Here is a 12,378-nt window from a genome sequence, read left to right on the forward strand (position 1 = left end):
TGGACACGAACTTTTGAGGCACTGAGTCTGCTGTGACCTCACAGGCACAGCCAGCAGGGGACGCTGGACACTAAACTATGAAGCACTGAGCCTGATGTGACCTCACAATCACAGCCAGCAGCCATGAGCCTGCTACTGGCCAGAGAGGCACTGAGGCTGCTGTGACGTCACAAGCACAGCCAGCAGCCATGAGCCTGATACTGGCCTGGGAGGCACTGAGTCTGCTGTGACCTCACAAGCAGAGCCAGCAGGGGACGCTGGACACTAAACGATGAGGCACTGAGGCTGCTGTGACCTCACAAGCACAGCCAGCAGCCATGAGCCTGCCACTGGCCTAGGAGGCATTCAGGTTTCTGTGACCTCAGAAGCACAGCCAGCAGCCATGAGCCTGATACTGGCCTAGGAGGCACTGAGGCTGCTGTGACCTCACAAGCACAGCCAGCAGCCATGAGCATGGCAGTGGCAGAGGAGGCACTGAGTCTGCTGTGACCTCACAAGCACAGCCAGCAGGGGGCGCTGCACACTAACCTATGAGGCACTGAGTCTGCTGTGACCTCACAAGCAGAGCCAGCAGGGGACGCTGGACACTAACTTTTGAGGCACTGAGGCTGCTGTGACCTCACAAGCACAGCCAGCAGCCATGAGCCTGCCACAGGGCTGGGAGGCATTCAGGATGCTGTGACCTCACAAGCACAGCCAGCAGCCATGAGCCTGATACTGGCCTGTGAGACACTGAGGCTGCTGTGACCGCACAAGCACAGCCAGCAGCCATGAGCATGGCACTGGCAGAGGAGGCACTGAGGCTGCTGTGATGTCACAAGCACAGCCAGCAGCCATGAGCCTGCCACGGGCCTAGGAGGCACTCAGGTTGCTGTGACGTCACAAGCACAGCCAGCAGGGGACGCTGGACACTAACTTTTGGGGCACTGAGTCTGCTGTGACCTCACAAGCACAGCCAGCAGCCATGAGCCTGCCACTGGCCTAGGAGGCATTCAGGCTGCTGTGACCTCACAAGCACAGCCAGCAGCCATGAGCCTGATACTGGCCTAGGAGGCACTGAGGCTGCTGTGATGTCACAAGCACAGCCAGCAGCCATGAGCCTGCCACAGGGCTAGGAGGCATTCAGGCTGCTGTGACCTCACAAGCACAGCCAGCAGCCATGAGACTGCCCCTGGACTCAGAGGAACTGAGGCTGCTGTGACCTGAGAAGCACAGCCAGCAGCCATGAGCATGGCACTATCCACAGAGTCACTGAGGCTGCTGTGACCTCACAAGCACAGGCAGCAGCCATGAGCCTGACAGTGGCAGAGGAGGCACTGGGGCTGCTGTGACCTCACAAGCACAGCCAGCAGGGGACGCTGGACACTAAGTTTTGGGGCACTGAGTCTGCTGTGACCTCACAAGCACAGCCAGCAGCCATGAGCCTGCCACGGGCCTAGGAGGCACTCAGGCTGCTGTGACGTCACAAGCACAGCCAGCAGCCATGAGCATGGCACTGGCAGAGGAGGCACTGAGGCTGCTGTGACGTCACAAGCACAGCCAGCAGCCATGAGCATGTCACTATCCACAGAGTCACTGAGGCTGCTGTGACCTCACAATGACAGCCAGCAGCCATGACCCTGGCACTGGCAGAGGAGGCACTGAGTCTGCTGTGACCTCACAAGCAGAGCCAGCAGGGGGCGCTGGACACTAACCTATGAGGCACTGAGTCTGCTGTGACCAAACAAGCAGAGCCAGCAATGGACGCTGGACACTAAACTGTGAGGCACTCAGGCTGCTGTGACGTCACAAGCACAGCCAGCAGCCATGAGCCTGCCACTGGCCTAGGAGGCACTCAGGCTGCTGTGACGTCACAAGCACAGCCAGCAGCCATGAGCATGGCACTGGCAGAGGAGGCACTGAGGCTGCTGTGACCTCACAAGCACAGCCAGCAGCCATGAGCATGTGACTATCCACAGAGTCACTGAGGCTGCTGTGACGTCACAAGCACAGCCAGCAGCCATGAGCATGGCACTGGCAGAGGAGGCACTGGGGCTGCTGTGACCTCACAATGACAGCCAGCAGCCATGAGCCTGCCACGGGCCTAGGAGGCACTCAGGCTGCTGTGACGTCACAAGCACAGCCAGCAGCCATGAGCATGGCACTGGCAGAGGAGGCACTGGGGCTGCTGTGACCTCACAAGCACAGCCAGCAGGGGACGCTGGACACTAACTTTTGGGGCACTGAGTCTGCTGTGACCTCACAAGCACAGCCAGCAGCCATGAGCCTGACACTGGCCTAGGAGGCATTCAGGCTGCTGTGACCTCACAAGCACAACCAGCAGCCATGAGCCTGATACTGGCCTAGGAGGCACTGAGGCTGCTGTGACCTCACAAGCACAGCCAGCAGCCATGAGCATGGCAGGGGCAGAGGAGGCACTGAGGCTGCTGTGACGTCACAAGCACAGCCAGCAGCCATGAGCCTGCCACAGGGCTAGGAGGCCATCAGACTGCTGTGACCTCACAAGCACAGCCAGCAGCCATGAGACTGCCCCTGGACTCAGAGGCACTGAGGCTGCTGTGACCTGAGAAGCACAGCCAGCAGCCATGAGCATGGCACTATCCACAGAGTCACTGAGGCTGCTGTGACCTCAGAAGCACAGCCAGCAGCCATGAGCATGGCACGGGCCTAGGAGGCAATGTGTCTGCTGTGACGTCACAAGCACAGCCAGCAGCCATGAGCCTGATATTGGCCTGGGAGGCACTGAGTCTGCTGTGACCTCACAAGCAGAGCCAGCAGGGGGCGCTGGACACTAACCTATGAGGCACTGAGTCTGCTGTGACCAAACAAGCAGAGCCAGCAATGGACGCTGGAAACTAAACTGTGAGGCACTGAGGCTGCTATAACCTCACAAGCACAGCCAGCAGCCATGAGCCTGCCACTGGCCTAGGAGGCATTCAGGCTGCTGTGACCTCACAAGCACAGCCAGCAGCCATGAGCCTGACACTGGCCTAGGAGGCACTGAGGCTGCTGTGACCTCACAAGCACAGCCAGCAGCCATGACCCTGGCACTGGCAGAGGAGGCACTGAGGCTGCTGTGACCTCACAAGCACAGCCAGCAGGGGGCGCTGGACACTAACTTTTGAGGCACTGAGTCTGCTGTGACCTCACAATCAGAGCCAGCAGGGGACGCTGGACACTTAACGATGAGGCACTGAGGCTGCTGTGACCTCACAAGCACAGCCAGCAGCCATGAGCCTGCCACTGGCCGAGGAGGCATTCAGGCTGCTGTGACCTCACAAGCACAGCCAGCAGCCATGAGACTGCCCCTGGACTCAGAGGCACTGAGGCTGCTGTGACCTCACAAGCACAGCCAGCAGCCATGAGCATGGCACTGTCCACAGAGTCACTGAGGCTGCTGTGACCTCAGAAGCACAGCCAGCAGCCATGAGCCTGACAGTGGCAGAGGAGGCAGTGGGGCTGCTGTGACCTCACAGGCACAGCCAGCAGGGGACGCTGGACACTAACTTTTGAGGCACTGAGTCTGCTGTGACCTCACAAGCACAGCCAGCAGCCATGCGCCTGCCACTGGCCTAGGAGGCACTGAGGCTGGTGTGACCTCACAAGCACAGCCAGCAGCCATGAGCCTGATACTGGCCTAGGAGGAACTGAGGCTGCTGTGACCTCACAAGCACAGCCAGCAGCCATGAGACTGCCACTGGCCTGAGAGGCACTGAGGCTGCTGTGACCTGAGAAGCACAGCCAGCAGCCATGAGCATGGCACTATCCACAGAGTCACTGAGTCTGCTGCGACCTCACAAGCACAGCCAGCAGCCGTGAGCCTGATACTGGCCTGAGAGGCACTGAGTCTGCTGTGACCTCACAAGCACAGCCAGCAGGGGGCGCTGGACACTAACCTATGAGGCACTGAGTCTGCTGTGACCTCACAAGCAGAGCCAGCAGGGGACGCTGGACACTAAATTATGAGGCACTGAGGCTGCTGTGACCTCACAATCACAGCCAGCAGCCATGAGCCTGCCACTGGCCTAGGAGGCATTCAGGTTTCTGTGACCTCAGAAGCACAGCCAGCAGCCATGAGCCTGATACTGGCCTGGGAGGCACTGAGGCTGCTGTGACCTCACAAGCACAGCCAGCAGCCATGAGCATGGCACGGGCCTAGGAGGCACTGTGTCTGCTGTGACCGCACAAGCACAGCCAGCAGCCATGAGCCTGATATTGGCCTGGGAGGCACTGAGTCTGCTGTCACCTCACAAGCAGAGCCAGCAGGGGGCGCTGGACACTAACCTATGAGGCACTGAGTCTGCTGTGACCTGAGAAACACAGCCAGCAATGGACGCTGGACACTAAACTGTGAGGCACTGAGGCTGCTATAACCTCACAAGCACAGCCAGCAGCCATGAGCCTGCCACTGGCCTAGGAGGCATTCAGGCCTCTGTGACCTCAGAAGCACAGCCAGTAGCCATGAGCCTGATACTGGCCTAGGAGGCACTGAGGCTGCTGTGACCTCACAAGCACAGCCAGCAGCCATGAGCATGGCACTGGCAGAGGAGGCACTGAGGCTGCTGTGACGTCACAATGACAGCCAGCAGCCATGAGCCTGCCACGGGCCTAGGAGGCACTCAGGCTGCTGTGACGTCACAAGCACAGCCAGCAGCCATGAGCATGTCACTGGCAGAGGAGGCACTGAGGCTGCTGTGACGTCACAATGACAGCCAGCAGCCATGAGCCTGCCACGGGCCTAGGAGGCACTCAGGCTGCTGTGACCTGAAAAGCACAGCCAGCAGCCATGAGCATGGCAGTGGCAGAGGAGGCACTGAGGCTGCTGTGACGTCACAAGCACAGCCAGCAGCCATGAGCCTGACACTGGCCTGGGAGGCACTGAGGCTGGTGTGACCTCACAAGTACAGCCAGCAGCCATTACCCTGGCACTGGCAGAGGAGGCACTGAGGCTGCTGTGACCTCACAAGCACAGCCAGCAGGGGGCGCTGCACACTAACCTATGAGGCACTGAGTCTGCTGTGACCTCACAAGCACAGCCAGCAGCCATGAGCCTGCCACTGGCCGAGGAGGCATTCAGGCTGCTGTGACCTCACAAGCACAGCCAGCAGCCATGAGACTGCCCCTGGACTCAGAGGCACTGAGGCTGCTGTGACGTCACAAGCACAGCCAGCAGCCATGAGCATGGCACTATCCACAGATTCACTGAGGCTGCTGTGACCTCAGAAGCACAGCCAGCAGCCATGAGCCTGACAGTGGCAGAGGAGGCAGTGGGGCTGCTGTGACCTCACAGGCACAGCCAGCAGGGGACGCTGGACACTAACTTTTGAGGCACTGAGTCTGCTGTGACCTCACAAGCACAGCCAGCAGCCATGAGCCTGCCACTGGCCTAGGAGGCAATGAGTCTGCTGTGACCTCACAAGCACAGCCAGCAGCCATGAGCCTGATACTGGCCTAGGAGGCACTGAGGCTGCTGTGATGTCACAAGCACAGCCAGCAGCCTTGAGCATGGCACGGGCCTAGGAGGCACTGTGTCTGCTGTGACGTCACAAGCAGAGCCAGCAGGGGGCGCTGGACACTAACCTATGAGGCACTGAGTCTGCTGTGACCAAACAAGCAGAGCCAGCAATGGACGCTGGACACTAAACTGTGAGGCACTGAGGCTGCTGTGACGTCACAATGACAGCCAGCAGCCATGAGCCTGCCACTGGCCTAGGAGGCATTCAGGCCTCTGTGACCTCAGAAGCACAGCCAGTAGCCATGAGCCTGATACTGGCCTAGGAGGCACTGAGTCTGCTGTGACCTCACAAGCACAGCCAGCAGCCATGAGACTGCCCCTGGACTCAGAGGCACTGAGGCTGCTGTGACCTGAGAAGCACAGCCAGCAGCCATGAGCATGGCACTATCCACAGAGTCACTGAGGCTGCTGTGACCTCAGAAGCACAGCCAGCAGCCATGAGCATGGCACTGGCAGAGGAGGCACTGGGGCTGCTGTGACCTCACAAGCACAGCCAGCAGGGGACGCTGGACACTAACTTTTGGGGCACTGAGTCTGCTGTGACCTCACAAGCACAGCCAGCAGCCATGAGCCTGACACTGGCCTAGGAGGCATTCAGGCTGCTGTGACCTCACAAGCACAACCAGCCGCCATGAGCCTGATACTGGCCTAGGAGGCACTGAGGCTGCTGTGACCTCACAAGCACAGCCAGCAGCCATGAGCATGGCAGTGGCAGAGGAGGCACTGAGGCTGCTGTGACGTCACAATGACAGCCAGCAGCCATGAGCCTGCCACGGGCCTAGGAGGCACTCAGGCTGCTGTGAAGTCACAAGCACAGCCAGCAGCCATGAGCCTGCCACAGGGCTAGGAGGCATTCAGGCTGCTGTGACCTCAGAAGCACAGCCAGCAGCCATGAGACTGCCCCTGGACTCAGAGGCACTGAGTCTGCTGTGACCTCACAAGCACAGTCAGCAGCCATGAGCCTGCCACTGGCCTAGGAGGCACTGAGGCTGCTGTGACCTCACAAAAACAGCCAGCAGCCATGAGCATGGCACTGGCAGAGGAGGCACTGAGGCTGCTGTGACGTCAGAAGCACAGCCAGCAGCCATGAGCCTGATACTGGCCTGAGAGGCACTGAGTCTGCTGTGACCTCACAAGCAGAGCCAGCAGGGGACGCTGGACACTAATCTATGAGGCACTGAGGCTGCTGTGACGTCACAAGCACAGCCAGCAGCCACGAGCCGGCCACTGGCCTAGGAGGCATTCAGGTTTCTGTGACCTCAGAAGCACAGCCAGCAGCCATGAGCCTGATACTGGCCTAGGAGGCACTGAGGCTGCTGTGACCTCACAAGCACAGCCAGCAGCCATGAGCATGGCAGTGGCAGAGGAGGCACTGAGTCTGCTGTGACCTCACAAGCACAGCCAGCAGGGGGCGCTGCACACTAACCTATGAGGCACTGAGGCTGCTGTGACCTCACAAGCAGAGCCAGCAGGGGACGCTGGATACTAAATTATGAGGCACTGAGGCTGCTGTGACCTCACAAGCACAGCCAGCAGCCATGAGCCTGACAGTGGCAGAGGAGGCACTGAGGCTGCTGTGACCTCACAAGCACAGCCAGCAGCCATGAGCCTGATACTGGCCTCAGAGGCACTGAGTCTGCTGTGACCTCACAAGCACAGCCAGCAGCCATGAGCCTGACACTGGCCTAGGAGGCATTCAGGCTGCTGTGACCTCACAAGCACAGCCAGCAGCCATGAGCCTGATACTGGCCTAGGAGGCACTGAGGCTGCTGTGATGTCACAATGACAGCCAGCAGCCATGAGCCTGCCACTGGCCTAGGAGGCACTGTGTCTGCTGTGACGTCACAAGCACAGCCAGCAGCCATGAGCCTGCCACTGGCCTAGGAGGCATTCAGGCTGCTGTGACCTCACAAGCACAGCCAGCAGCCATGAGACTGCCCCTGGACTCAGAGGCACTGAGGCTGCTGTGACCTGAGAAGCACAGCCAGCAGCCATGAGCATGGCACTATCCACAGAGTCACTGAGGCTGCTGTGACCTCAGAAGCACAGGCAGCAGCCATGAGCCTGACAGTGGCAGAGGAGGCACTGAGGCTGCTGTGACCTCACAAGCACAGCCAGCAGCCATGAGCCTGATACTGGCCTAGGAGGCATTCAGGCTGCTGTGACCTCACAAGCACAGCCAGCAGCCATGAGCCTGATCCTGGCCTCAGAGGCACTGAGGCTGCTGTGACCTCACAAGCACAGCCAGCAGCCATGAGCATGGCACTGGCAGAGGAGGCACTGAGGCTGCTGTGACGTCACAATGACAGCCAGCAGCCATGAGCCTGCCATGGGCCTAGGAGGCACTCAGGCTGCTGTGATGTCACAATGACAGCCAGCAGCCATGAGCATGGCACTGGCAGAGGAGGCACTGAGGCTGCTGTGACCTCACAAGCACAGCCAGCAGCCATGAGACTGCCCCTGGACCCAGAGGCACTGAGTCTGCTGTGACCTGAGAAGCACAGCCAGCAGCCATGAGCATGGCACTATCCACAGAGTCACTGAGGCTGCTGTGACCTCAGAAGCACAGCCAGCAGCCATGAGCCTGACACAGGCAGAGGAGGCACTGGGGCTGCTGTGACCTCACAAGCACAGCCAGCAGGGGACGCTGGACACTAACTTTTGGGGCACTGAGTCTGCTGTGACCTCACAAGCACAGCCAGCAGCCATGCGCCTGCCACTGGCCTAGGAGGCACTGAGGCTGCTGTGACCTCACAAGCACAGCCAGCAGCCATGAGCCTGATACTGGGCTAGGAGGCACTGAGGCTGCTGTGACCTCACAAGCACAGCCAGCAGCCATGAGCATGGCACGGGCCTAGGAGGCACTGTGTCTGCTGTGACGTCACAAGCACAGCCAGCAGCCATGAGCCTGATATTGGCCTGGGAGGCACTGAGGCTGCTGTGACCTCACAAGCACAGCCAGCAGCCATGAGCCTGATACTGGTCTAGGAGGCACTGAGGCTGCTGTGACCTCACAAGTACAGCCAGCATCCATGAGACTGCCACTGGCCTGAGAGGCACTGAGGCTGCTGTGACGTCACAAGCACAGCCAGCAGCCATGAGCATGGCACTATCCACGGAGACACTGAGTCTGCTGCGACCTCACAAGCAGAGCCAGCAGGGGGCGCTGGACACGAACTTTTGAGGCACTGAGTCTGCTGTGACCTCACAGGCACAGCCAGCAGGGGACGCTGGACACTAAACTATGAAGCACTGAGGCTGATGTGACCTCACAATCACAGCCAGCAGCCATGAGCCTGCCACTGGCCAGAGAGGCACTGAGGCTGCTGTGACGTCACAAGCACAGCCAGCAGCCATGAGCCTGATACTGGCCTGGGAGGCACTGAGGCTGCTGTGACCTCACAAGCACAGCCAGCAGGGGGCGCTGCACACTAACCTATGAGGCACTGAGTCTGCTGTGACCTCACAATCAGAGCCAGCAGGGGACGCTGGACACTAAACGATGAGGCACTGAGGCTGCTGTGACCTCACAAGCACAGCCAGCAGCCATGAGCCTGCCACTGGCCTAGGAGGCATTCAGTTTTCTGTGACCTCAGAAGCACAGCCAGCAGCCATGAGCCTGATACTGGCCTAGGAGGCACTGAGGCTGCTGTGACCTCACAAGCACAGCCAGCAGCCATGAGCATGGCAGTGGCAGAGGAGGCACTGAGTCTGCTGTGACCTCACAAGCACAGCCAGCAGGGGGCGCTGCACACTAACCTATGAGGCACTGAGTCTGCTGTGACCTCACAAGCAGAGCCAGCAGGGGACGCTGGACACTAACTTTTGGGGCACTGAGGCTGCTGTGACCTCACAAGCACAGCCAGCAGCCATGAGCCTGCCACAGGGCTAGGAGGCATTCAGTATGCTGTGACCTCACAAGCACAGCCAGCAGCCATGAGCCTGATACTGGCCTCAGAGGCACTGAGGCTGCTGTGACCGCACAAGCACAGCCAGCAGCCATGAGCATGGCACTGGCAGAGGAGGCACTGAGGCTGCTGTGACGTCACAAGCACAGCCAGCAGCCATGAGCCTGCCACGGGCCTAGGAGGCACTCAGGTTGCTGTGATGTCACAAGCACAGCCAGCAGGGGATGCTGGACACTAACTTTTGGGGCACTGAGTCTGCTGTGACCTCACAAGCACAGCCAGCAGCCATGAGCCTGACACTGGCCTAGGAAGCATTCAGGCTGCTGTGACCTCACAAGCACAGCCAGCAGCCATGAGCCTGATACTGGCCTAGGAGGCACTGAGGCTGCTGTGATGTCACAATGACAGCCAGCAGCCATGAGCCTGCCACTGGCCTAGGAGGCACTGTGTCTGCTGTGACGTCACAAGCACAGCCAGCAGCCATGAGCCTGCCACAGGGCTAGGAGGCATTCAGGCTGCTGTGACCTCACAAGCACAGCCAGCAGCCATGAGCATGGCACTATCCACAGAGTCACTGAGGCTGCTGTGACCTCACAAGCACAGGCAGCAGCCATGAGCCTGACAGTGGCAGAGGAGGCACTGGGGCTGCTGTGACCTCACAAGCACAGCCAGCAGGGGACGCTGGACACTAACTTTTGGGGCACTGAGTCTGCTGTGACCTCACAAGCACAGCCAGCAGCCATGAGCCTGACACTGGCCTAGGAGGCACTGAGGCTGCTGTGACCTCAGAAGCACAGCCAGCAGCCATGAGCCTGATACTGGCCTCAAAGGCACTGAGGCTGCTGTGACCTCACAAGCACAGCCAGCAGCCATGAGCATGGCACGGGCCTAGGAGGCACTGTGTCTGCTGTGATGTCACAAGCAGAGCCAGCAGCCATGAGCCTGATATTGGCCTGGGAGGCACTGAGTCTGCTGTGACCTCACAAGCACAACCAGCAGCCATGAGCCTGATACTGGCCTAGGAGGCATTCAGGCCTCTGTGACCTCACAAGCACAGCCAGCAGCCATGAGCCTGATACTGGCCTGTGAGGCATTCAGTATGCTGTGACCTCACAAGCACAGCCAGCAGCCATGAGCCTGATACTGGCCTGAGAGGCACTGAGGCTGCTGTGACGTCACAAGCACAGCCAGCAGCCATGAGCCTGATACTGGCCTGTGAGGCACTGAGGCTGCTGTGACCTCACAAGCACAGCCAGCAGGGGGCGCTGCACACTAACCTATGAGGCACTGAGTCTGCTGTGACCTCACAACCAGAGCCAGCAGGGGACGCTGGACACTAACTTTTGAGGCACTGAGTCTGCTGTGACCTCACAAGCAGAGCCAGCAGCGGACGCTGGACACTAAGTTTTGGGGCACTGAGTCTGCTGTGACCTCACAAGCACAGCCAGCAGCCATGAGCCTGACACTGGCCTAGGAGGCACTGAGGCTGCTGTGACGTCACAAGCACAGCCAGCAGCCATGAGCCTAACACTGGACTAGGAGGCATTCAGGCTGCTGTGACCTCACAAGCACAGCCAGCAGCCATGAGCCTGACACTGGCCTAGGAGGCATTGAGTCTGCTGTGACCTCACAAGCACAGCCAGCAGCCATGAGCCTGACCCTGGCCTCAGAGGCACTGAGGCTGCTGTGACCTCACAAGCACAGCCAGCAGCCATGAGCATGGCACTGGCAGAGGAGGCACTGAGGCTGCTGTGACGTCACAATGACAGCCAGCAGCCATGAGCCTGCCACGGGCCTAGGAGGCACTCAGGCTGCTGTGATGTCACAATGACAGCCAGCAGCCATGAGCATGGCACTGGCAGAGGAGGCATTCAGGCTGCTGTGACCTCACAAGCACAGCCAGCAGCCATGAGACTGCCCCTGGACCCAGAGGCACTGAGTCTGCTGTGACCTGAGAAGCACAGCCAGCAGCCATGAGCATGGCACTATCCACAGAGTCACTGAGGCTGCTGTGACCTGAGAAGCACAGCCAGCAGCCATGAGCCTGACACAGGCAGAGGAGGCACTGGGGCTGCTGTGACCTCACAAGCACAGCCAGCAGGGGACGCTGGACACTAACCTTTGGGGCACTGAGTCTGCTGTGACCTCACAAGCACAGCCAGCAGCCATGCGCCTGCCACTGGCCTAGGAGGCACTGAGGCTGCTGTGACCTCACAAGCACAGCCAGCAGCCATGAGCCTGATACTGGGCTAGGAGGCACTGAGGCTGCTGTGACCTCACAAGCACAGCCAGCAGCCATGAGCCTGCCACTGGCATAGGAGGCACTGTGTCTGCTGTGACGTCACAAGCACAGCCAGCAGCCATGAGCCTGATATTGGCCTGGGAGGCACTGAGGCTGCTGTGACCTCACAAGCACAGCCAGCAGCCATGAGCCTGATACTGGCCTAGGAGGCACTGAGGCTGCTGTGACCTCACAAGCACAGCCAGCATCCATGAGACTGCCACTGGCCTGAGAGGCACTGAGGCTGCTGTGACGTCACAAGCACAGCCAGCAGCCATGAGCATGGCACTATCCACGGAGACACTGAGTCTGCTGCGACCTCACAAGCAGAGCCAGCAGGGGGCGCTGGACACGAACTTTTGAGGCACTGAGTCTGCTGTGACCTCACAGGCACAGCCAGCAGGGGACGCTGGACACTAAACTATGAAGCACTGAGCCTGATGTGACCTCACAATCACAGCCAGCAGCCATGAGCCTGCTACTGGCCAGAGAGGCACTGAGGCTGCTGTGACGTCACAAGCACAGCCAGCAGCCATGAGCCTGATACTGGCCTGGGAGGCACTGAGTCTGCTGTGACCTCACAAGCAGAGCCAGCAGGGGACGCTGGACACTAAACGATGAGGCACTGAGGCTGCTGTGACCTCACAAGCACAGCCAGCAGCCATGAGCCTGCC

This window comes from Dromaius novaehollandiae, chromosome 22 (assembly GCF_036370855.1).
Source record: "Dromaius novaehollandiae isolate bDroNov1 chromosome 22, bDroNov1.hap1, whole genome shotgun sequence".
Classification (NCBI taxonomy): Eukaryota; Metazoa; Chordata; class Aves; order Casuariiformes; family Dromaiidae; genus Dromaius; species Dromaius novaehollandiae.